Source organism: Xenopus laevis, chromosome 9_10S (genome assembly GCF_017654675.1).
Source record: "Xenopus laevis strain J_2021 chromosome 9_10S, Xenopus_laevis_v10.1, whole genome shotgun sequence".
NCBI lineage: Eukaryota > Metazoa > Chordata > Amphibia > Anura > Pipidae > Xenopus > Xenopus laevis.
The window spans coordinates 15,276,932-15,301,578 of NC_054388.1; the positions used below are offsets into that span (position 1 = coordinate 15,276,932).

The following is a 24,647-nucleotide window of genomic DNA, read 5'->3' on the forward strand; positions in this document are numbered from 1 at the left end:
TCTATCTATCTATCTATCATATATTAAGACCAGCAGCTCCGGGTGGTCTCTCCAGGTGGGTTCATTGATTTTAAATATATATATAATATAAAATATTATTAATTATAATATGAATAAATTAAAATAATAAATATATTATAAATTAATATATATTATATATTATTCCATATATATATATACTATATATAATGCACTATTACCAGATTTTTAGTTACTTTCGGTGCGGTTGTCAATTTCCCGTTGTACAGCCAAATAGATTGGATCGCACACCTTTAACAGTGAATACAGTGGTTATTTTATTCCTTGATTGGCATTTCCAACGTTTTCGCCCCATTAGGGCCCCTCCCCCCCCCCCCCCCCCCCCCCCCCCCCCCCCCCCCCCCCCCCCCCCCCCCCCCCCCCCCCCCCCCCCCCCCCCCCCCTCCCCCCACCCCCCCCCCCCCCCCCCCCCCCCCCCCCCCCCCCCCCCTCCACCCCCCCCCCCCCCCCCCCCCCCCCTTTTATCAAGTATACAGTGCATGTTAACAAGTGACTACTTATATACTATTTAAAATTGGCGCCAAGTATGACGTCATAGACAGTGCTAGACATTCCAGAACAAACTTACACTGTACATATTTAAAGTGCAGTACCTATATTCCACCACAAGATGCCAGTGCTGTGCAAGTGCTTGAAGTGCTCGTAAATGTGTTACAAAAGTGTCCATTCGACTATGTCTTTTTCCATAGGCCTGCAAATTTGTACAAAAGATAGATACTTAGTTTCACCTTGACAGAATTACATTCACAATGTTACAACAAATGCCATTCAAGCTATAAGGCAATTTAGTATTATTTTCTTTATGAATCTCAATCACATCATTCTGTCTCAGTGTGTCCGTATGAGAGTTAGGAGTCAGGTAAGAAAACAGCTTAACACCAGTTGTCCGTTAAGTCCCTTAGGACTTACGCAATCTAGCTCATGGAACCAAAAAGCCTCTCTTCTTAGTAAGGTATTGTCAAAATTCCACCTCTCACCCTAGCTGGTACTTGTTCAATGGGCATGCACCTGAAAGCCGCTGGACTTTGCTTTGCTTCCCGCCCAATGTTTGGCCACTAACTGTTGGGATATGTCTTGTTTTTTATTTTTGGCCTTAATTTCTCTATCAGGGTCAAACGCTGCCCTGATACTGGCCCTGTGCATTCCAATGCGTTCCTTGAGCATCCTGACTGTTTTACCACAGTAATAAGTCCGCACGGGCATTTAATCATATAGACCACCATTGTAGATGAACAAGTCATTGCTTTATTTCATATGTTTTACCTGTCCTAGGATGTGAAAACTGATTGCCCAGAATCAGACTGCTGCACATAATGCAGCCACTGCACTTAAAGACCCCTGGACGCTGGACCAAAAAATGCTGTATGGGTGGACTAGCATAATTATCAGTAGGATCAGATGGACTCAAAATATCTTTTAGAGATTTCCCTCTTTGATAACTAAACCTTGGTTGGTACGGCCAGCTTTTTGCAAACATTCTCATCACTTGCTACTAATGGCCAGTGTTTGAGTACACATTTACGTTATAAAGTCTGAAACCTTCACCGTATTGACTTACATAATAAATTTGATTCTCATTCGAGTTCCCTTTTCTTGGGGTTCGTACGGTGTGTGTTGGAGTCAGTTGTTGCGTGCTGCCCCCTAGGTCAAGATCTAGTGCCCATTTTTTTGTGTCAAGGACCAGTTCAGGAGGATAGCCCCTTAACAAGAACTTATTGGCCATGATTATTTAAATCCTCCTCCCGTTTATCTTTCTCACTGGTTATACGTATCACTCTAAGCATTTGTGACTTAGATAAGAGAGTTCAATAAATGCTTTGGATGGCAACTCTGATAATGTAGAATGGTATTTCTATCTGTGGGTTTCACATATAGACAGGTCTTCTAATTTAGTGGCTCCTTTATAAATTTCACATCCAAAAATTCAATGCTATTTGCATTATAATTAAGTGCGAATTTCACCGGATTGTTTAAATAATTTAAATGGCTCACCATGTGTTCCAAATCTGTAATGGGACCTGTACAAACATAGAAGATATCATCAATATAGCGCCTGGTGGAAGGCGCCATATTTTTTGAATGAAAGGACGGTTTAGTATGCATTCATTTTCATACACATGCATAAAAGAATTTGCGTAAGCTGGAGCCACTTTAATTCCCATTGCTGTCCCCGTGCGTTGTATAAAGTATTGCTTCTCGAATTTGAGGTCGTTTTTATAAAGAATAAACCGCAACAGGGACAGCAAAAATTCACAAGGGGGCCCCTTATAGCACTGATTCTCATTAATCATCATGGAAACCGCTTCAATGCCACCCTCATGTGGGATACAAGTGTAAAGACTTTGCACATCCATTGTTACTAGAACAAAATTAGTCACCGGTATATCAATACTTCTGACTACAAAAAATGATTTGTATCCTTCAGATAGCTCCCCATCTGCTGTATACATGGCTGGAGGAGGTAATCGACAAATTCTGCAATATTCTCATTTAACGAACCATTGGATGACATAATTGGTAGTCCTGGTGGGGCATGGACGAATGAACACTTTTGTAACACATTTACGAGCACTTCAAGCACTTGCACAGCACTGGCATCTTGTGGTGGAATATAGGTACTGCACTTTAAATATGTACAATGTTGTAAGCTTGTTCTGGAATGTCTAGCACTGTCTATGACATCATACTTGGCGCCAATTTTAAATGGTATATAAGTAGTCACTTGTTAACATGCACTGTATCCTTGATAAAGGCCCTAATAGGGGCCGAAACGTTGGAAATGCAATCAAGAATAAAATAACACTGTTTTATTCACTGTAAAAATGGTGTGCGAGTCCATCTATATATATATATATATATATACAAAACCACGTATTGAAGGAACCAGCACTCCCATATAAAACTTCAATTGTTTATTGTGTTGTACCAATGTCCAACGTTTCGGTCCTTGTTAGGACCTTTCTCCTGTACATACTTTAACTGGATCTAAATTGGTACAACACAGTAAACAATTGAAGTTTTATATGGGAGTGCTGGTTCCTTGAATACGTGGTTATATATATATTTTAACCGTGAGGTTGTAGGACATACATCTATGTATGTATCTATGTATGTAGGACATACATCTGATGCATGTAGAAGATGCCCTCACAGTACTGGTGCACATACACCATTTCATTCCACCTCCATTAACGGGTAGGGACTAGCAATGCGCTGTTGAATGTTTATAATCCTTTGACCTAACCCAACCTGTGCCTTTCTCAGGCCACAATATGGATTTATATACCTGGGCAGCCACTTCTCCTACATCATCAGCAGGGGCAGGGAAAGCACAAGTATATAAACAACCATTGTATAACTAGTGGGAAAACAATGATCTCCACTTACTATTCTAGAATGAAAAAGATCTCATTGGGCATCTCCACCTCATCAAACATCTGCATGATATAAGGGTGATCCAACTGGTTCATCACTTGGATTTCATTTAAAGGCATCTCCTAAACACAAATAAAGAGACATGGTAAGATACTGTAAAGACCCAGATAATCCTTACATTTTTGTAGGCCTAGGTTCCCTGGTTCTCACTTTTTGGCTTCTTCTCTATAAGTCTGACTTATAGACTGCATCCCACAGTCACACCCCAATAAGTAGCTCTGAACCCCACATGTACATCTGATCCTTTTATCCAATTCTTACACTTCCCCTGATGTTTTGGAGGAGAAATAAGTACTTTTACGGAGAACAGATTCCCATGAAATGCATGACTTTTCCCTGGATATTGTCATTCACAAAAATGCCATTAACCTTCCTGGTTTCCCCATCATAGCAGGGATGGACGGACAGCCAATTTTACTCAATATGCACATTTACACCTTCAAAACTATGTAACTGATTAAAATTCTTATTGAAAGATTCTCAACACATTTTGCATTTACACAATGAGGTGCAGACTATTTGTGGCACACAGTTGACGCCACTATCCACCAATATATCATGTCCTGCATGTAAAGGCTTTCAGTCCTTATGTCCCTGCATTCCTCAGGATTAGGGTTCTGGCACATGAGGGTTGAGCAAACCTGGTCCTACATAAGAACAACATTGATAATATTCCAATTATATGGAAAGGGATAACTGGGATTCTGGCAGAGAATCCCAAACAACCCCCCACAGTCCCACTAAATAGCAACTGTCTATGGAACCTGAGGGTAATAACTTCACAAATTATAGCTATACACCGTTTATGCATATTTATATAAATCTAGCAATCACCATCCAAAATAGCTAGGAAACATATATAACCATTCTCTCAGATTTTTCCAAGGATACGCTCCACCTTTGATTAAGGAGAAGGAGTTTGAGGGATGGCTGATAAAGCGAGAAATCAGGCCATGGGAACAAACTGACTTGTTAGGTTTGGATTCCAATATCAAGAGAGAGTCCACCACTGTTGGTAATCATATTTTAATAGACAAAATCAACAATAAAATATCTTTTAGGGTGGTGGCAGACGGGGAGATTAATCAACCAGCGACAAATCTTCTCTACTGCTGGCGACTAATCTCTCCAAATGCTTTCGTATTTACAAAGTCACCTGAAGTTGTCTGTCAAGGAAACTTCGGAAATATCAAGCGATTTGTATGCTATCCCACTGGTATTTCGTATTCTTGCCAGCATGAAGGCATTTCGGGGAGATTAATCATCCACTGTAAAGAAGATTTGTCTCTGGGCGACTAATCTCCCTGTCTGCCTCACCCCTTCAACAGAAATGAGATACAGGTATGAGATCCGTTATCTGGAAACCAGTTATCCAGAAAGCTCCATATTACAGAATGGCCATCTCCCATAGACTCCATTTTATCCAAATAATTCAAAGTTTTAAAAATGATTTCCTTTTTCTCTGTAATAATAAAACAGTTCCTTGTACTTGATCTCAACTAAAATATATAATTAATCCTAATTGGATGCAAAACCAGCCTAATGGATTTATTTAATGGTTTTTCATGATTTTCTAATAGACTTAAGGTATGAAGATCCAAATTACAGAAAGATCCCTTATCTGGAAAGCCCCAGGTCCCAAGCATTCTGGATATCAGGTCCCATAGCTGTACAGATAATACCATCTTCTGCATCGCGTTTAATCCACATTGCCAGCGGGAAGGCATTTCGTAGAGATTAGTTGCCCCCAGTAGAGAAGATTTGTCGCTGGCTAATCTCCCCGTCTGCCTCCACCCTTAAACAGAAATGAGATACAAATTCTGTAATCCCATTTTCTGTATCGCTTTTAATCCACATTATAGAGAGATCCAATCCTGCTTAGCTAGGTATTGAGTATTTTATCTACAGTTATTCCTGGACACTAACCCTAGGGCAGAGGTGCCCAAAAGGTAGATCAGGATCTATTAGTAGACCTTTAGCTGGGACCTTTAGCCTTATAAGAAAGGGAAGCCTAAATATACCAGTAAATCCTAAAGGTAAGTCCTCTGTCAAAAGAAACACTGCATTTCTTTCCTTCTATTGTGTACACATGGATTTCTGTATCAGACTTCCTGCCTTCAGCTTAAACCTCCTTGCCCCGGGCAAGAGCATGCTCAGTTTGCTCCTCTCTCCCCCCCCCCGCCCTCCCTTCTCTGCTCTAATCTGAGCCCAGAGCTATAAGTGAGCAGGGAGAGACTCAGGCAGGAAGTGATGTCACACCAAGCTAATACTGCAGCTGCTATCCTAAACAAACAGAGAGCTTCTAAATAAATAAATATATATATATATATATATATATATATATATATATATATATATATATATATATATAGCATTCTAGCTTGCACTATTGCAGCTAATCTATTGGCAATAAAATGCCTCCGTAGCTATCCATCTCCTTTAAGATTACCTGAGAAATATTGTTTGTTAAATAAAGCAATATACATTTTCCCATAAATCAGTATTTATGTATTTTTCATGGAACAGAATGCTAACAATGCTTTTATGGATGTAGAAGTATGGGCACTCCTGCCCTAGGGTATCATTGAAGAAATTCTAATACACGAGGATAGAGACCTTCTTGTGAGCTTGTTCAGATGTGGGGGGAAAAAGAGATGCATTTACTGACCATAAAAATAATTATTTCTCCTCCAAAACAACAGAGGAAGTGTTAGAGCTGAAAGTAAGGATCACATTTACATGGGGGGGTTCTGAGCTACTTACTGGCATACGACCATGGGTCGCAGTATATGAGTCAGACTAAAAGTGAGATATAGGGAACATAGGTCTAAAAGAGTGATAAATTGTATGGTTTCTCAAAACATACAGTATATGTTAGGGTAAAAATGCAGATTCATTCATATAGACTTCTTTTTGGTTTTACTTTGCCACTATTTTTCCTCATCATCCTTATCCTTACCCGATCTTTACTGCTGAGAACTTTCACCACAAGGTTCAGGCCAGTAGACTTTGTGCAGAGATGAACTTCTCCAAAGAGCCCCCTGGCACACAAACAAAAACTGATTATTTCCAGGGATTTGGGCAGAATGGGAGAGAATATGTGTGGAATAGTAAGGCATCACATGGAAATATAATTACTACTTGGCCCAATTCTACCTACCTAGAATAATTCCAGGGACCTTAGATTGTAAATTCACTGGAACAGGGACAGATGGGAATGTGATAGGGACCTTGGATTGTAAATTTACAGGGTGAGGAACTGATAGGATTGTGATAGGGATTTTCGATTATAAGCTTCACTGGGACAGGGACCTTAGATTGTAAACTCTCAGGGGCAGGGATTGATGGTAATTTAATAGAGGGCATAGATTGTAAGCTCATTGGGGCAGGGTAGATGGGTTATGTGATAAGGGCCTTAGACTGAAAGCTCCACTAGGCATGGACTGATGGGAATGGAATAGGTACCTTAGATTGTAAGCTCACTGGTGCAGGGAGAGATGCAAATGTGATAGGGACCTAGAATTACTACATTACTGGGGCAGAGGCTTATGGAAATGTGATAGGGTCCTTAAATTGTAAGTGCCAATGGGCAGAGATAAGTGGGAATGTGATAGGGAACTTATAGATTGAAAACTCCACTGGGCAGGGACTAGTGGGAATGTGATAGGGACCATGGATTGCAATCTCCACTAGGCATAGACTAATGGGAATGAGATAGGGGCCTTCAATTGTAAGCTTTTTGGGATAAGGACCGATGGGAATGTTATGCAGACTATAGATTGTAAGCTCCACTGGACAAGGACTAGTGGGAATGTGACAGGGAATTAGACTGTAAACTCCACGGGGGCAGGGGCTGATGGAAATGTGACAGTGATTTCAAATTGTAAACTTCACTGGGGCAGGGACAGGAAGAAATGTATACTTGCCAAAATGTACATTTCCCTCCTGTATTTCTACTGCTTCTGCTACTAGTAGGACAGTGGAGAAAAAAAAAAGCTTTAATAGTTTATCACCCTATTTGCGTACTGTGATAAAGTTACCTCTCTGTGAATTTTATATCCATCACTGGTGTGTCCTGTGTTTTCCTGCCCCCACTAGGACTGGGAGAGGCTGTTAGTTGTGTTCTCTGGATCTGCTCTTCCACCGTGTCCTTACAAGGCAGTAGAGGGGTCGAAGTAGAGGGACGGTTCAGCCCTCAGTGTTAGTACCCCCAATTTCTTGGCTTCATGGTCTTTAGTGCTGTTGGTCCTGTAAAGCCTTCCTCCTCTGTTTGACTGGACTGGCTGGAAGGAAACACAGTGTATTTGAACCAAACTGTTGCCATGTTAAACACAGTTACTTTTAGATACCCATTATTTGTATTCAATTTGGAGTGGATAGCCTCCTATACATAACTAGTGACTTCCTGGACCTACTACAGTAGGGGGGCATAACTACCTGTATCTAGTAGAACTGTGTCTAGTAATCAAGGGAATAGTATTAACTGGTTGCCCTGAGGAGAGACAATGCATTGGATTATCACAAGTTGCACCTGCCCTGGCTATGTGATTTATATAATCCCTACCCTCCCTCTCATGTTTACCAGACATAGTCCATGTTCAGAGGATTCCACCTTGGTTGTTTAGAGCTTGTGAATTCAATTTGTGATTGGCACTGTCACTATGGCACCTCCCCCATAGATCTGGGACTCTCAGAGCTCAGAGAAATGTGATCCCGGGGGGGGGGGGGGAGAGGAGCAGAAGGAACCAAAATTCATGTATAAAAACCAACATATCAGCCTTGCCTTATACACCAGATATGCAACATGGGGGGTTTCTAGGCCAAACCAAAGAGCACAGGTAGCATTTCAAGAAAATCTCTTCATTTAAAGCAGGGCATTTGAATCTGTAGGTGTTGAACCAAAACTGGGTTTAGGGTGGGTAACCATGACCCCCCAAAATAAAGTGAGATTTCTTTTTGCAGTAGATCATGGTACCTATAGGGACATTGACATACCTCCCAACATTTTGGAAGTAAAAAGAGGGATATAAATTTTTTGTCATGTAGCGCGGCAATTTTTTTTTGACCACACCCATTTTGTGGCCACACCCCGTATTTACCATGTTCATTTAACAAAGCCAATAGATTGGATTCGGTTAGACTGTTCGATCACTATGCTTCCGTCCAATGAAGCCAATAACACATGGGAAAAGGAGTGATGAATTCCAGTCAAACGCAGTGGGTTGCTGCAAAACCAGTGCTTTTATTTAACACAATAAAAGCACTGGTTTTGCAGCAACCCAATGCGTTTGACTGGAATTCATCACTCCTTTTCCCATGTGTTCATTTTACAAAGTTTGGCAGGTTATAAAAGTTTGAAAATATTTCTCCTTATCTAAACTGTTAAAATGACTTATTTTCTTATCTCAAAATTGTTACAAAGTATCTTAGTTGCACCTGTTAGCTGTACTGGCCTCTCTGGCAAAAGCCAATTAAGTTAGAAACTTTGTTTCTTTTTCTGGCTGTTCAGTGCAGAGAAAAGAGGGACTTTCCAGTACAAATGAGGGACCTCAGGTTGAGCTGTCAAAAGAGGGACTGTCCCTCTGAAAAAGGGACAGTTGGGAGGTATGCATTGATAATTATTTCTAGGAATCTTGACTCCTAAAAAGGATTATAGGCATCCTATTCAAAAAGGTTAAAGGACTTTATTGTTTTACTGAAGGATCTGTACTGAAGCAGGTGCCTAGTGTAGACAGTAGGGATGCACCGAATCCAGGATTCGGTTTGGGATTCAGCCTTTTCCAGCAGGATTTGGATTCGGCCAAATCCTTCTGCCCAGCCGAACAGAATCGTAAATTGCATATGCAAATTAGGGGCTGCGAGGGAAATCACGTGACTTTTTGTCACAAAACAAGGAAATAAAAATTTTTTCCCCTTCCCACCCCTAATTTGCATATGCAAATTAGGATTCGGTTCGATATTCGGCAGAATCTTTCGCAAAGGATTCCGGGATTCAGCCGAATCCAAAACAGTGGATTCGGTGCATCCCTAGTAGACAGAAACATACTGTATAAGATAGGGGCAATTTTATGGCAAAGTCGTTACTAACAGCAACTTTTTGTTCACGGATCCGCACACACACAAATTTCTGCAGTGGGGAAAGTGCCCCCTCTTTATTAATTTACATCACCACCAACATCAACGTTTTGGGGAGTACAACCTCCCTTCATCAGGATGTAATTACAAATGTGACAAACACCTTTATAAGTATAACGCCGCCTCTTCCCTCTTGATCACAAAATCAGGTAGGGGCAATTTTATGGCACAGTCCTTACTAAGTTATTAACAACTACTCATTACCAGGAGCTGGGGGTGGTTATTCAGAGCTCCTATTCAGAGGGGCTTCTCAAAGCAGCTGTGTGCAAGCGCCTTTTCCTATTTAAACAGCCCCAGCTAGTGGCAAATATAGGGTCGGGTATCCGAATATTCCCAAAGATGGTGTCAGGGAATTCATTAGGTTGATTCATTTTGAGGAGTAGGCATGTGGCTGAGCTGGGATATTGAGGGAGAGTAGGAGTGTAAATGAGCTGGGATAGTGAAGGAGAGAGTAGAAGTGTGGCTGAGCTGAGAAAGTAGGGGTGTGGCTAAGCTGGGATAGTGAGGGAGTGCGGTAATTTAGTATATTCCAGAGCAGGTTCTAAAAATATATATATAAAAATAAGAAAGAGTGAGCGACACCTTCCTTACAATAGTAAGGCCTATAGACAAGCTGCTTAGAGTATCATGTGGGGAGGCCACTTCTGGTAGAAAAGAGGCTGCTTAGAGTTGCTTAGTCTTTTTCACACACTCTCAGCACAGGAACAGGAAGAAGAGAACATGTGACCAGCTGCTGTCCCTAGCTTAAGGTGACAGCGCAATATATTACAATTAGTATCCCCCAGTCAGTTACTTGCCCAACCTGGGAGGGGCAGTGGCCGGAAAATTGACGTCTTGTACTTTTAAGCAGAAACTACAGAACTACTCTCGTTCTTGAATCTGCATACAAGGTTTGCCCCAAGCTGGTAGCAACCTCACTTCTTGGGCTAATTGTGCCCCAGAGCTTGACGATCTATTTCACAGGTAGTGACCTTTCCAAGCAGAAAGTTGGCACCAAACCATCAAGTTCCCAGGGATGACACCTCCTCTGCTTTATATGCCCCAGATGAATTGTGTGGGGGGGACCCCAATAACCCTACAGTGCACTGGCTGCTGCCAACACTGCCCCCAAAATTAATAATTGAGCAAACAGAGTTTATATCAAATTAAGTGGCATATTAAAGAATCTTACCAAACTGGTATATATATTTAAGTCAATTTTGTCCTTTTACATCTCTTGCCTTGAACCACCATTTCGTGATGGTCTTTGTGCTGCCTCAGAGATCACCTGACCAGAAATACTACAACTCTAACAAGAAGTGTGGAAGCAAAAGACAGAACTCTGTCTGTTAATTGTGACCTAAGAAGTATAGCTTGTTTGGTATGTTTATGTGCACCGTGAATCATACGATCCCAGGAGACGGGCCCTTAATTTTTGAAATGGCCGTTTTCTATTTATGATTACCCAATGGCACATACTACTAAAAAAATATATTATTATGAAAATTGTTTATTTACATGAAGAAGGGTTTAACATGAGCGGTTTTATGCAATAAAAAATACCTTGTTTGAGGGGTATAGTTTTCCTTTAACTGGGCCTTGGTACCTTCTGTTCAGGTATAAGAGCAGGACTATGCAATTCTCTCAAAGTTTGGTACATAATAGAAAGGCATGTGGGCTGAATTCAAGGTCATTCATTAGGTTATCTGCATCTTAGGGAGGTATGGAAGATATGTCATATATAAGGCATTCCCCTACTTCACTATGGGGTTCTGCAACTATAGAAACACACAAGCTGCAAATCAATGAATACACCAAGCTAACCAAGTATTGAATACAAATATTCATGTACATAGCATCAAGTATTGGGGTTAGCATGAAAAACCAGCGCTAAATCAGCTTCCATCCTCTGCAAGATGACATTTTGAAGTCAGAATACCCTATCTCTTCTCATTTACATAATACAATGGAAACAAGAGGCACTACTGTGCAGCACTACTGAAAGCCACACTAGAGGCTACATGTGCAATTGACTGGTGGAAGGAACCCAAGACAAAAGTTGAGCAGGCAATTGATAAACTTTACATTTCCACAGTTTATTACAGGGCATAATAAAAACATAAGTATTCACATACAGGGAGACCTAAAAACAGGCCCCTCCAGGCCATATAATATAGTATTCACATAACCCCCCCAATGAGCAGATCTTTGCCCGGATTCATGCCACTATTTAAAGGACACTTGTTTGTACAATAGACTGTATGGTCCAGGGCATGAATAGTTAACCACCACCCGAAATCTGGATTTGCCTTAGTACAGGGAGCACATCAGCACTTAAACCTGTCCGAGAAGTTAGGGGATGTGGGGACAGTAAGTGGGACGTCACTGGCTTTAACTTTCACAGCTTTGAACTTCCTGATAGGCTGTGCCTTGTGCACGTGAAACACAGGAGAGAAAAAAAAATAGTTTACTATTTGTGTACAGTTCATACCATGTGCCCCCCGCAGCAGTCAGTGCAGTTCATTCTTTATGGGTGTGTTGGGTACCAATGAGCACAAGGTTAGTGGTTCATGGACAAATCAGAATTCACATGAGTTGGTTTAAACAAGGCCATTGGATGGCAAACCATTCCCACACCTAACAAAGTATTGTCTTACCCTGCCTCTGTAGCATGCACAGTTATGCACTTACCAGCTCTTGCCTCAGCTGATTGATCTCTTCCCTTTCTTCCTCTTCCCGAGCTTTCATCTCTGCCAAGCACTTCTCAACCTCCTGGCGCTCCTTGGCCCTTTTTGCTGTAGCCAGCTCAAAGCCTTCTTGAATCATGGAACCAGAAAGGCTATCTACTTTTAAAAAAGAGAGACAGACTGCTCAGAGTTCCTCCTCAGGAATAGAATACCATGGTATCAACAGGAGCAAATACACACTGGGATTCATCCTGCTCACTATATTGTTGCCGCTACAGTCCACTGTACAATGGAAGACAGGCTCTCCTTGTATTAAATCCACCAGTAAATATAGGAGGATTGCATGTCCAGCGCAGTAAGGACAGTTCTAGTGGGTAGGCAAGGAGCTCAAAGCCGTCTTGAATCATGGAACCAGAAAGGCTATCTACATTTAAAAAAGAGAGAAAGATGCAGCTGGAACATGGGCAAGCAGTCAATGGCTATGATAGGAAACGCTCATAACAAGACAGATCAATGCCATGCTGTGGTCAACTCCAAAGTTACAAATCTAAATTTTTAGCCACATGGTAAAATACTGCTCCTCCAACGTATGAACTATACAGAGGCATGACCAGCACCATCATACCAACCAGTGAGCCTGCCCACCTTAAATGGGTACTGGCCCAGAATACATAGTATTGCAAGATGCAACCATGGAGGATGTTCAGATTCACAATTTAGCTTAGGAAAGCCACACTTTTTCCTGATAGTCTGTTAAAGGAGACATTTTATACAAATCTTTTAAAATAATACCCCCTTCAGTGCAAAGTGCAGTGATGCAAAAACAACCTTAAAAAAGAAAAACCCCTCTGAAAAACCATTATGTAAGAGCAGATGAGATACTCTAGGTTGAAATGAAGAATGGAAGTGTCTATTCTCCCACAGTATTCCCTCACCTTTTCTTTATTTTGTTTCACTGTTCTCTCTTTGTTATCTACCTCTCACTCTGATCCAGTTCACTTTTCCCTTTCTGTGCCGTTGGATTTTTTTCTCATGCACCCCTGCCCTCCCTTATTGACAACAAAGATAGAAGAGGCCTATAATGATCCTTGGTGGTCAGAGGGGCTACAAGCCAAATGACACAATGACATAAATAAACCTGCCATGAGAATTTGCAGTGCAGTTCCATTCAGGTGTTTCTCAATGGTGTGTCTCCCGGTCTGCTAAAGCTGTGGTAATATAAAGCATTTGACTTCCGGTCAGATTGGGTGCTATTCTTATGCAAATCCTCAGGACTCTCCATTTAGAAAAGTGTGGGATCCGACCTGAAGTCAAATGGTTATTGCAGGTTAAGCAGACAGGGAGACAACAGAAAAACAATGGGTAGATTTCTTCTTGTTTATCTGACAGCTTGGACTGTGATGATTCCAGGTGAAATTCCGGAATCTAGTGCAACACAACAGTTCATTATATATTCATTACTTTAGGACACTTCCGTTTTTGGTGTTACTGTTCCTTTAAGTCTGTTAATTTTTCCTTCAGCCTTGGCCCCTTCATGAGTAGTTGGAGGTGATCAACCTTTCCTCTGGGCCAGACTCTTCAGTTAGTAGTTTATGATTTGATGGAGGTGGTACCAAATGCAGAGGAGTTGCTGGTTAATCATTGCATCCAAAGTTACTCAGGCATTGATGAACCATGAAAAATCTGAGGGCCTTTGAGCCATGCAAAGTAAGTCATGGTTGACCTTTGAAAGTTGCCAGTAGTCCCAGATGAAGTTAATTGTATGGTCAAATTTGGTAAGAGATAATGCCAAGGATAACAAATATGGTATCTAACGTCTCTTTACAAAGGTCCAGGATTGGAAGGGCAGGAGACAGACTTATTTAGAAAGAATTAAGCCAAATTTTCATGTTGTATTGGATCTGGGAAATATAGTTACTCTCACTAATATGTACACACCTGCTCCAGATATGGCAACTTTCATGGAATGCTCATTTTTCTTGAGACTCTCTAGCATTTCCTTCTGAAGCACTTGCATTTTCTCAAGCTCTTGTTCTACTGAATTTTTAGACTTCGCCAGAATGTTCCTCCTGCTGAAAAAAAAAATCTGTATGACTTATGGAAATAGTGACAAAGAACAGTTTTAAATAAAACAGCCTTTATTGGTGCAAGGGGATTACAGCAACGTTTCAGACCATGCGGTCTTTTATCAAGCGGGTCCTTTATCAACTGCGGGTGCTGGACTCACTTCTTTGTCAGTATTGCCAGTGGAAAGTGGCCATTGGAGGACGTGCACCCAACTAAGGAAGAAAGTGAAAGTCGTGATGACTACTAGTCTGCTAATTGACTTATGGAAATAGGTCACGGACCCTTGTCCACTCTAAGGTTGAACAACACTATGGTAAGTTTACAGTGCAAATCATGAAGGCAGGGCAGTGCTGAGCTAGTGCTACAGTATCCCTACAACTTGCTTCATGGGAAAATAGGTTTACCTCCTTAGGTTACCTACAGTTTATTAGCTATAAAAGAAAGAAACATTAGCCAATCAGGGGCACATCCTGTTGTGTCAAGAGTCCCAACCTATCATAAAAGGTCCCTATTGCTGTGTCACACTATTGCTATCAGTTATCTACTGCTGAGATTAACACTCAGTGGCTGGCACAGCGCAGACATACTTCAGTACAGTTGGAGTTGAGGGCATGGTCAGTTGGGCTTTCGGTTTTGGAGAGGTGGTGCCATGATGGCTGCTTGTGGGTTGGCCCCTGATTACTGTAGCGTGTCTGTCTTTAGTACTGGATCTGCAAAAGAAAGTAGTAGAAAATCAGTGCACCCCTTACGCCAACAGTCACATCTTTTTAGTGCCGTCTCTCAAGAAGAATCAGAAGTCAAACTTGCACTGGCAGAAACACACAACACAGTAGATTCTAAGCCAGTGCTGGATGGATGTAAGCAGGGGGACCAGAGACCACGATGAGAGTATAATTTGTCTGCGTATGTAATATGAGCGAAGTACATTGATGACTATGTGAGGTAATCAATTGCAAGTTAACAGCAAAGTACCATGATGGACATGGATTTAATTTAAAACTCCGCTGCACAAGAAATTTCCCAGTTTCCTGCAAGTAAGCAGCCAGGGTTACTGGGCTCCTGCAAAGAATGGAAACAAATCATTCCTAAAGAATTGAAAATGTGGTCACTGGGGATGATGCAGTTTCATTAGCCTATAGGCATACGTACCCTTTTCGTTTTTTGCATGGTGAGTATTAAGATTGTGCGGTCTCTTTTTCCAGATGCATTATGAGGATCTTCTGCCGATGTTTCTTAGACATCCGCCTGGCAGACCTGTTGTAGGGAGAGACGGTGATAGCAGAGATAAATGAGAAGAGCCAGATAAGTTATGACATGGCAGAAACATTCCAGTCAATAGGATTTCACTGTCTTAAAGGGAAACAACACCCCTAAACATTATAGGTCTCGAAAGATAAAATAGCCCTTATGTGAAAATGCTTCATCTAAATATGCAGAAGCATTCTATCCATTGATTGGACGATGGAGCCCTTTGTACTCCCACATTTTTTCCTGTTAGTCAAAGCCACCTGAAAAAAAATAACGCAGTTCTCGGGAATCACTAAGGCCATCATAAAATGGGGGCTCAATGCCGACGGGTAATATTACACACATTACAGACCAATTGAAGCATCACAATTCCATATAAAGTATGGCACTCGGAGAATTAAGCGTGCATGCAAATGGTATCAAACTATTTCTCCATAAAGTCAACCCAACTAACTGAATAAATTAGACAAGCTGAAAATAGCTGTGGCATTGCTTCTTTTAGCACAACCAACAGAAATGCATTCAACTCAATCCACTAATGGCTCAGAATTATCTAAACCAGTGTCGGACTGGCCCACAGGGATACCGGGAAAACTCCCGGTGGGCTCAGGTGTCAGTGGGCCCTCATGCTGCTAAACATTTGGCCTTTTCCATGGCCATTCCCTATTTTTATCAGAACAAATAGGCTAAATATAGAAAAATAGAGTATAGTATGTAAAGAAAAGAGACTAGGAGAATAGAAGTTGAGTGAGGAGAGGAAGAAAAATAATGGGCCCCTGGTCTAAGATTAATTGGTGGGCCCTTGTCAAAGGTTTTTGGGTGGGCCCCTGGTGTCCCAGTCCGACACTGTCTAAACCTCCCAAATGGTCAAACATGCCAAAATGGGAGAGTAATTCTTATTGTCCATCAATTTGTAATTCTTTGCTTCACTGCATATCTAACAATACTGTCAGCATCACTGGGTCCTGTACCAATATAGAGCCAGTGGTCCCCTTCCAATAAACATGGGGATCTTAAATGAGATAAAGCATAAATAAAAATACCCCTCAAACTTGCTGGCACTGACAGATATGGTTTCACTCTGGGTTAAAAGAAATTCATATCCTATAGATGCTACAGTTCCTGCCTGTGTTTCAAATGAGCAGTGAGGTGCCTGCCAGAAGCACAGTAGGAGGAGGAGGAGGAGGAGGATAGCCCATTACATCCCTGCTTTCACACAAGCAAATACAGGCTTCAGTTCCCTATCAGGTCACACCCTAAAATGTGTTTTTAATGCATTCAGGGAAATACAACCTGGAATTACAAAGGAGGCACAAGTAGAGTGTGGTCAAAGTAGGAGAATGAGGGGAGAATTAGAATGAGGATCAATAGCAGCTATGTTAGTTCAAAAACATTTCTGAAGGCATGTTCGGTGGCAACTTAAAGGGTATGGCCCTGGCCTAATTCTTTGCAGAGTCAAGCTCAGCGCACCATCCCATCTCTTTGTCCAGCCAACACCCCAAAAGCAAGTCTAACCAAAGCAAGTCAAACGCCCCATACTTCTTTAGAACATGCAAATATATTAGCACTGCACTCAGCACGGAGGTCCCTTACACTCCCAGCAGAAAAGCCTGAGTATTTGTCACTTACCAGCATTTATACAAGTCTCTGAAAGCGATTTCTGGTCCGGGGGAATATTTTCTGCGTTGGTCACTTGGTCTAAAGAACAGGAAATGGAGACAGATGACATGTGGCAGACAACTCAAATATATAAATCTGTCCCATGTTTTTGTCAGTGTGGTTTTATTGAGGTGTGCAAGAGAGCAGGACTGTTTCTCCCAGCCTAACATTGTCCATTAGAATTAATATTCCTTATCAAAGATACATGAGCTGAACCCCCACATCTCCTTACTGGGGTCCCACTTATCTAAACAGCATGTAAACATGTGCTGAACTTGCAGCCAATCACTATCAGGAAATAAACATAAAATGTGATTGGCTGTAAACTCACTTTCTTATTCTGGGATCAGAGGTGAGCGGAGCATTGATACAAGGGGGCATTAAGGGAAATAATGGCAGAAATTAAGGAAATCGCTATTTGAGTGTGACACTGGCTAGTGCCTGGGATATTAGCCTTGGTTTTGTGTATATTCTAATAGAAAATATCATTATGGGAGGAATGGGGAAACAGGCAGACTACAGACAACTCAGGATAAATACACAGAAGTACATCCTGGCATTTGGCCGCACAGGACAACCAGTTAAATAACGGATTTCTCACTTTCATTTCTGGGATCAGAGGTAAGTGGATGCACAGCACACACTGGGAGACAATTTATGGAAAATAATGATATAAATGAAGAAAATCACTACTAAATTGAGTCACTAGGTGGGCACCTGGGATATTAGCCTTGGTTTTGTCATTTTAATAGATTATAGGAGAGTTGGGGTTGGGGGAAGGAACAGGGATGCAGGGAGACTACACACCTGTCAGGCTAAATACAGAAAGTATAAAATAACATTTGGGATTCCAATTGCTTTATATTTAAAATAAGTATAAAATATATTTGGGATTCCAATTGCTTTAATTTAAAATAAGTGCAAGTTAAGAAATAATAAAAAGTCTGAAATCTCCTATGTTAACATATAAACGGGGTCACTATAGCAACATCTGGAGTGACATTTGCTGTTCAGGTTTCTCCTCTAATGCTATTAATATTTATATTTCTCTCTGTATCTCACTTTGTATATAACATTTACTTCTAATAAAGCTGTTAAGGGAAAGTTAAGAATTCTTAAGGGGGAGAAGTCTGAAATCTCCCATGTTTCCATATATAACGGGGTCACTGACAGTGTTTGGAGTGACAGTTGACAGTTGGCACTTGCTGTTCAGGTTTCTCCTCTAATGTGATTAATATTTCATTATTTCTCTCTGTATCTCACTTTGTATATAACATTTACTTATTAAAAAGCTTTTGAGTAAAAAGTTAAGCAATGTTATTAAGGGCAAAGTCTGAAATCCCCATGGTTCCGGGAATATAACGGGGGTCACCCAGTGTTTGAGCGAAGCAGTGGCCCTGGCGACCTTGCTGTTTCCCCTCCAATACTATTTAATATCCATATTGTCTCTTTAGACCGTCACTGTTGTATAGGTAGAACTGACTGTCTTAAAAAGCTTTATAAGGAGAAAAGTTTTGGAGGCTGCAACTTCCCAGTCCACTGTTACTCATGTCCTGAATGTCCCAGCATCCCTTGTCACACCTGCAGCCTGTAGTCTTCTAGCTATTAATGAACTACAAATCCCAGCATCCCTTGTCAGACCTTTAGACTATAGTACAAATCCCAGCATCCCTTGTCAGACCTGTAGCCTATAGTACAACTCCCAGCATCCCTTGTCACACCTACAGCCTGTAGTTTTCTAGCTGTTACTGACCTAAAAATCCAAAATCCCTTGTCAGACCTGCTGCCTATAATCTTGTTACTGTTACTGACCTTCAAATCCCAGAATTCCTTGTCAGCCCTGCAGCTTGGGGTCTTCTAACTGTTACGGAACTACAAATCCCAGCATCCCTTGTCAGACCTGTAGCCTGTAGTACAAATCCCAGTATCCCTTGTCAGACCTGTAGCCTATAAACTTCTAAATGTTACTGACCTAAAAGTCCCAGCATCCCTTGTCAGACTTGCAGCCTGTGGTCTTCTTATTGTTACTGAACTGAACTACAAATCCCAGCATCCCTTGTCAGACCTGTAGCATATAGTACAAATCCCAGCATCCCTTGTCAGACCTGCCGATTGTAGTCTTCTAACTGTTACTGAACTACAAATCCCAGCATCCCGTGTCAGACCTGTCGCCTAAAGTACAAATCCCAGCATCCCTTGTCAGACCTGTAGCCTATAATCTTCTAAATGTTACTGACCTAAAAGTCCCAGCATCCCTTGTCAGACCTGTAGCCTGTAGTACAAATCCCAGCATCCCTTGTCAGACCTGTAGCCTGTAGTACAAATCCCAGCATCCTTGTCAGACCTGCAGCTTGTGGTCTTCTAACTGTTACTGAACTTACAAATCCCAGCATCCCTTGTCAGACCTGAAGCCTATAACCATCTAACTGTTACTGACCTACACATCCCAGCATCCCTTGTCAGACCTGTAGCCTATAGTACAAATCCCAGCATCCCTTGTCAGACCTGTAGCCTATAGTACCAATCCCAGCATCCCTTGTCAGACCTGCAGCTTGTGGTCTTCTAACTGATACTGAACTACAATCCCAGCATCCCTTGTCAGACCTGCAGCCTATAACATCTAACTGTTACTGACCTACACATCCCAGCATCCTTGTCAGACCTGTAGCCTATAGTACAAATCCCAGCATCCCTTGTCAGACCTGCAGCTTGTGGTCTTCTAACTGTTACTGAACTACAAATCCCAGCATCCATTGTCAGACCTGCAGCTTTTGGTCTTCTAACTGTTACTGAACTACAAATCCCAGCATCCCTTGTCAAACCTACAGTGTAGTACAAATCCCAGCATCCTTTGTCAGACCTGCAGCTTGTGGTCTTCTAACTGTTACTGAACTACAAATCCAGCATCCCTTGTCATACCTGAAGCCCTATAACCATCTAACTGTTACTGACCTACACATCCCAGCATGCCTTGTCAGACCTGTAGCCTATAGTACAAATCCCAGAATCCTTGTCAGACCTGTATCCTATAATCTTAGTAACAGTACAGTTACTGACCTTCAATCCCAGCATCCCATGTCAACCTGCAGGCAATTTAGTATTATTTTCTTTATGAACTCAATCACATCATTCTGTCTCAGTGTGTCCGTATGAGAGTTAGGAGTCAGGTAAGAAAACAGCTTAACACCAGTTGTCCGTTAAGTCCCTTAGGACTTACGCAATCTAGCTCATGGAACCAAAAAGCCTCTCTTCTTAGTAAGGTATTGTCAAAATTTCCACCTCTCACCCTAGCTGGTACTTGTTCAATGGGCATGCACCTGAAAGCCGCTGGACTTTGCTTTGCTTCCGCCCAATGTTTGGCCACTAACTGTTGGGATATGTCTTGTTTTTTATTTTTGGCCTTAATTTCTCTATCAGGGTCAAACGCTGCCCTGATACTGGCCCTGTGCATTCCAATGCGTTCCTTGAGCATCCTGACTGTTTTACCACAGTAAATAAGTCTGCACGGGCATTTAATCATATAGACCACCATTGTAGATGAACAAGTCATTGCTTTATTTCATATGTTTTACCTGTCCTAGGATGTGAAAACTGATTGCCCAGAATCAGACTGCTGCACATAATGCAGCCACTGCACTTAAAGACCCCTGGACGCTGGACCAAAAAATGCTGTATGGGTGGACTAGCATAATTATCAGTAGGATCAGATGGACTCAAAATATCTTTTAGAGATTTCCCTCTTTGATAACTAAACCTTGGTTGGTACGGCAGCTTTTTGCAAACATTCTCATCACTTGCTACTAATGGCCAGTGTTTGAGTACACATTTACGTATAAAGTCTGAACCTTCACCGTATTGACTTACATAATAAATTTGATTCTCATTCGAGTTCCCTTTTCTTGGGGTTCGTACGGTGTGTGTTGGAGTCAGTTGTTGCGTGCTGCCCCCTAGGTCAAGATCTAGTGCCCATTTTTTGTGTCAAGGACCAGTTCAGGAGGATAGCCCCTTAACAAGAACTTATTGGCCATGATATTTAAATCCTCCTCCCGTTTATCTTTCTCACTGGTTATACGTATCACTCTAAGCATTTGTGACTTAGGTAGAGAGTTCAATAAATGCTTTGGATGGCAACTCTGATAATGTAGAATGGTATTTCTATCTGTGGGTTTCACATATAGACAGGTCTCTAATTTAGTGGCTCCTTTATAAATTTTCACATCCAAAAATTCAATGCTATTTGCATTATAATTAAGTGTGAATTTCACCGGATTGTTTAAATAATTTAAATGGCTCACCATGTGTTCCAAATCTGTAATGGGACCTGTACAAACATAGAAGATATCATCAATATAGCGCCTGTGGAAGGCGCCATATTTTTTGAATGAAGGACGGTTTAGTATGCATTCATTTTCATACACATGCATAAAAGAATTTGCGTAAGCTGGAGCCACTTTAATTCCCATTGCTGTCCCCGTGCGTTGTATAAAGTATTGCTTCTCGAATTTGAGGTCGTTTTTATAAAGAATAAACCGCAACAGGGACAGCAAAAATTCACAAGGGGGCCCCTTATAGCACTGATTCTCATAATCATCATGGAAACCGCTTCAATGCCACCCTCATGTGGGATACAAGTGTAAAGACTTTGCACATCCATTGTTACTAGAACAAAATTAGTCACCGGGTATATCAATACTTCTGACTACAAAAAATGATTTGTATCCTTCAGATAGCTCCCCAATCTGCTGTATACATGGCTGGAGGAGGTAATCGACAAATTCTGCAATATTCTCATTAACGAACCATTGGATGAAATAATTGTCGTCCTAGTGGGGCATGGACGAATGAACACTTTGTAACACATTTACGAGCACTTCAAGCACTTGCACAGCACTGGCATCTTGTGGTGGAATATAGGTACTGCACTTTAAATATGTACAATGTTGTAAGCTTGTTCTGGAATGTCTAGCACTGTCTATGACATCATACTTGGCGCCAATTTTAAATGGTATATAATGTAGTCACTTGTTAACATGCACTGTATCCTTGATAAAGGCCCTAATAGGGGCCGAAACGTTGAAATGCAATCAAGAATAAATAACACTGTTTTATTCACTGTAAAATGGTGTGCGAGTCCATCTATATATATATATATATACAAAACCACGTATTGAAGGAACCAGCACTCCCATATAAAACTTCAATTGTTTATTGTGTTGTACCAATGTCCAACGTTTCGGTCCTTGTTAGGACCTTTCTCCTGTACATACTTTAACTGGATCTAAATTGGTACAACACAGTAAACAATTGAAGTTTTATATGGGAGTGCTGGTTCTTGAATACGTGGTTATATATATTTTAACCGTGAGGTTGTAGGACATACATCTATGTATGTATCTATGTATGTAGGACATACATCTGATGCATGTAGAAGATGCCCTCACAGTACTGGTGCACATACACCATTTCATCCACCTCCATTAACGGGTAGGGACTAGCAATGCGCTGTTGAATGTTTATAATCCTTTGACCTAACCCAACCTGTGCCTTTCTCAGGCCACAATATGGATTTATATACCTGGGCAGCCACTTCTCCTACATCATCAGCAGGGGCAGGGAAAGCACAAGTATATAAACAACCATTGTATAACTAGTGGGAAACAATGATCTCCACTTACTATTCTAGAATGAAAAAGATCTCATTGGGCATCTCCACCTCATCAAACATCTGCATGATATAAGGGTGATCCAACTGGTTCATCACTTGGATTTCATTTAAAGGCATCTCCTAAACACAAATAAAGAGACATGGTAAGATACTGTAAAGACCCAGATAATCCTTACATTTTTGTAGGCCTAGGTTCCCTGGTTCTCACTTTTTGGCTTCTTCTCTATAAGTCTGACTTATAGACTGCATCCCACAGTCACACCCCAATAAGTAGCTCTGAACCCCACATGTACATCTGATCCTTTTATCCAATTCTTACACTTCCCCTGATGTTTTGGAGGAGAAATAAGTACTTTTACGGAGAACAGATTCCCATGAAATGCATGACTTTTCCCTGGATATTGTCATTCACAAAAATGCCATTAACCTTCCTGGTTTCCCCATCATAGCAGGGGATGGACGGACAGCCAATTTTACTCACTATGCACATTTACATCTTCAAAACTATGTAACTGATTAAAATTCTTATTGAAAGATTCTCAACACATTTTGCATTTACACAATGAGGTGCAGACTATTTGTGGCACACAGTTGACGCCACTATCCACCAATATATCATGTCCTGCATGTAAAGGCTTTCAGTCCTTATGTCCTTGCATTCCTCAGGATTAGGGTTCTGGCACATGAGGGTTGAGCAAACCTGGTCCTACATAAGAACAACATTGATAATATTCCAATTATATGGAAAGGGTCTAGGGATATACTGTACTTAAATATATTTATTTCAGGCTTCAGTTTGTATAATAGTGGAATCATATTAACATCTGTAACAGATCCAGTTTTCTTGATCTCGTCCTTGAGGGCAGGAATAACTGGGATTCAAAAGAGGCTCTGGCAGAGAATCCCAAACAACCCCCCACAGTCCCACTAAATAGCAACTGTCTATGGAACCTGAGGGTAATAACTTCACAAATTATAGCTATACACCGTGTATGCATATTTATATAAATCTAGCAATCACCATCCAAAATAGCTAGGAAACATATATAACCATTCTCTCAGATTTTTCCAAGGATACGCTCCACCTTTGATTAAGGAGAAGGAGTTTGAGGGATGGCTGATAAAGCGAGAAATCAGGCTATGGGAACAAACTGACTTGTTAGGTTTGGATTCCAATATCAAGAGAGAGTCCACCACTGTCGGTAATCATATTTTAATAGACAAAATCAACAATAAAATATCTTTTAGGGTGGTGGCAGACGGGGAGATTAATCAACCAGCGACAAATCTTCTCTACTGCTGGCGACTAATCTCTCCAAATGCTTTCGTATTTACAAAGTCACCTGAAGTTGTCTGTCAAGGAAACTTCGGAAATATCAAGCGATTTGTATGCTATCCCACTGGTATTTCGTATTCTTGCCAGCATGAAGGCATTTCGGGGAGATTAATCATCCACTGTAAAGAAGATTTGTCTCTGGGCGACTAATCTCCCTGTCTGTCTCACCCCTTCAACAGAAATGAGATACAGGTATGAGATCCGTTATCTGGAAACCAGTTATCCAGAAAGCTCCATATTACAGAATGGCCATCTCCCATAGACTCCATTTTATCCAAATAATTCAAAGTTTTAAAAATGATTTCCTTTTTCTCTGTAATAATAAAACAGTTCCTTGTACTTGATCTCAACTAAAATATATAATGAATCCTAATTGGATGCAAAACCAGCCTAATGG

At 41.1% G+C, this 24,647-nt stretch overlaps 1 long non-coding RNA gene across 19 annotated transcripts in view; it reads right to left on the bottom strand.

Moving 5' to 3' along the window:
* Positions 1-532: 532 nt before the first annotated feature.
* Positions 533-24,647, bottom strand: part of LOC121398894 — a 93,175-nt gene continuing 69,060 nt past the window's right edge. For 11 of the 19 annotated variants that reach the window (XR_005964584.1, XR_005964591.1, XR_005964594.1 and 8 more), the window contains 10 exons: positions 22,925-23,034; positions 17,220-17,288; positions 15,492-15,596; positions 14,930-15,052; positions 14,214-14,347; positions 12,280-12,431; positions 7,515-7,757; positions 6,434-6,515; positions 3,427-3,536; positions 533-730 (listed from right to left, as the gene is read on the bottom strand). This is a non-coding gene — a long non-coding RNA (uncharacterized LOC121398894). Of the gene's footprint in view, positions 731-2,031; positions 2,058-3,426; positions 3,537-6,433; positions 6,516-7,514; positions 7,758-12,279; positions 12,435-12,515; positions 14,348-14,929; positions 15,053-15,491; positions 15,597-17,219; positions 17,289-22,924; positions 23,035-24,647 lie in introns of all 19 variants that reach the window. The other 8 variants (XR_005964578.1, XR_005964581.1, XR_005964592.1 and 5 more) reach the window with 8 other exon arrangements.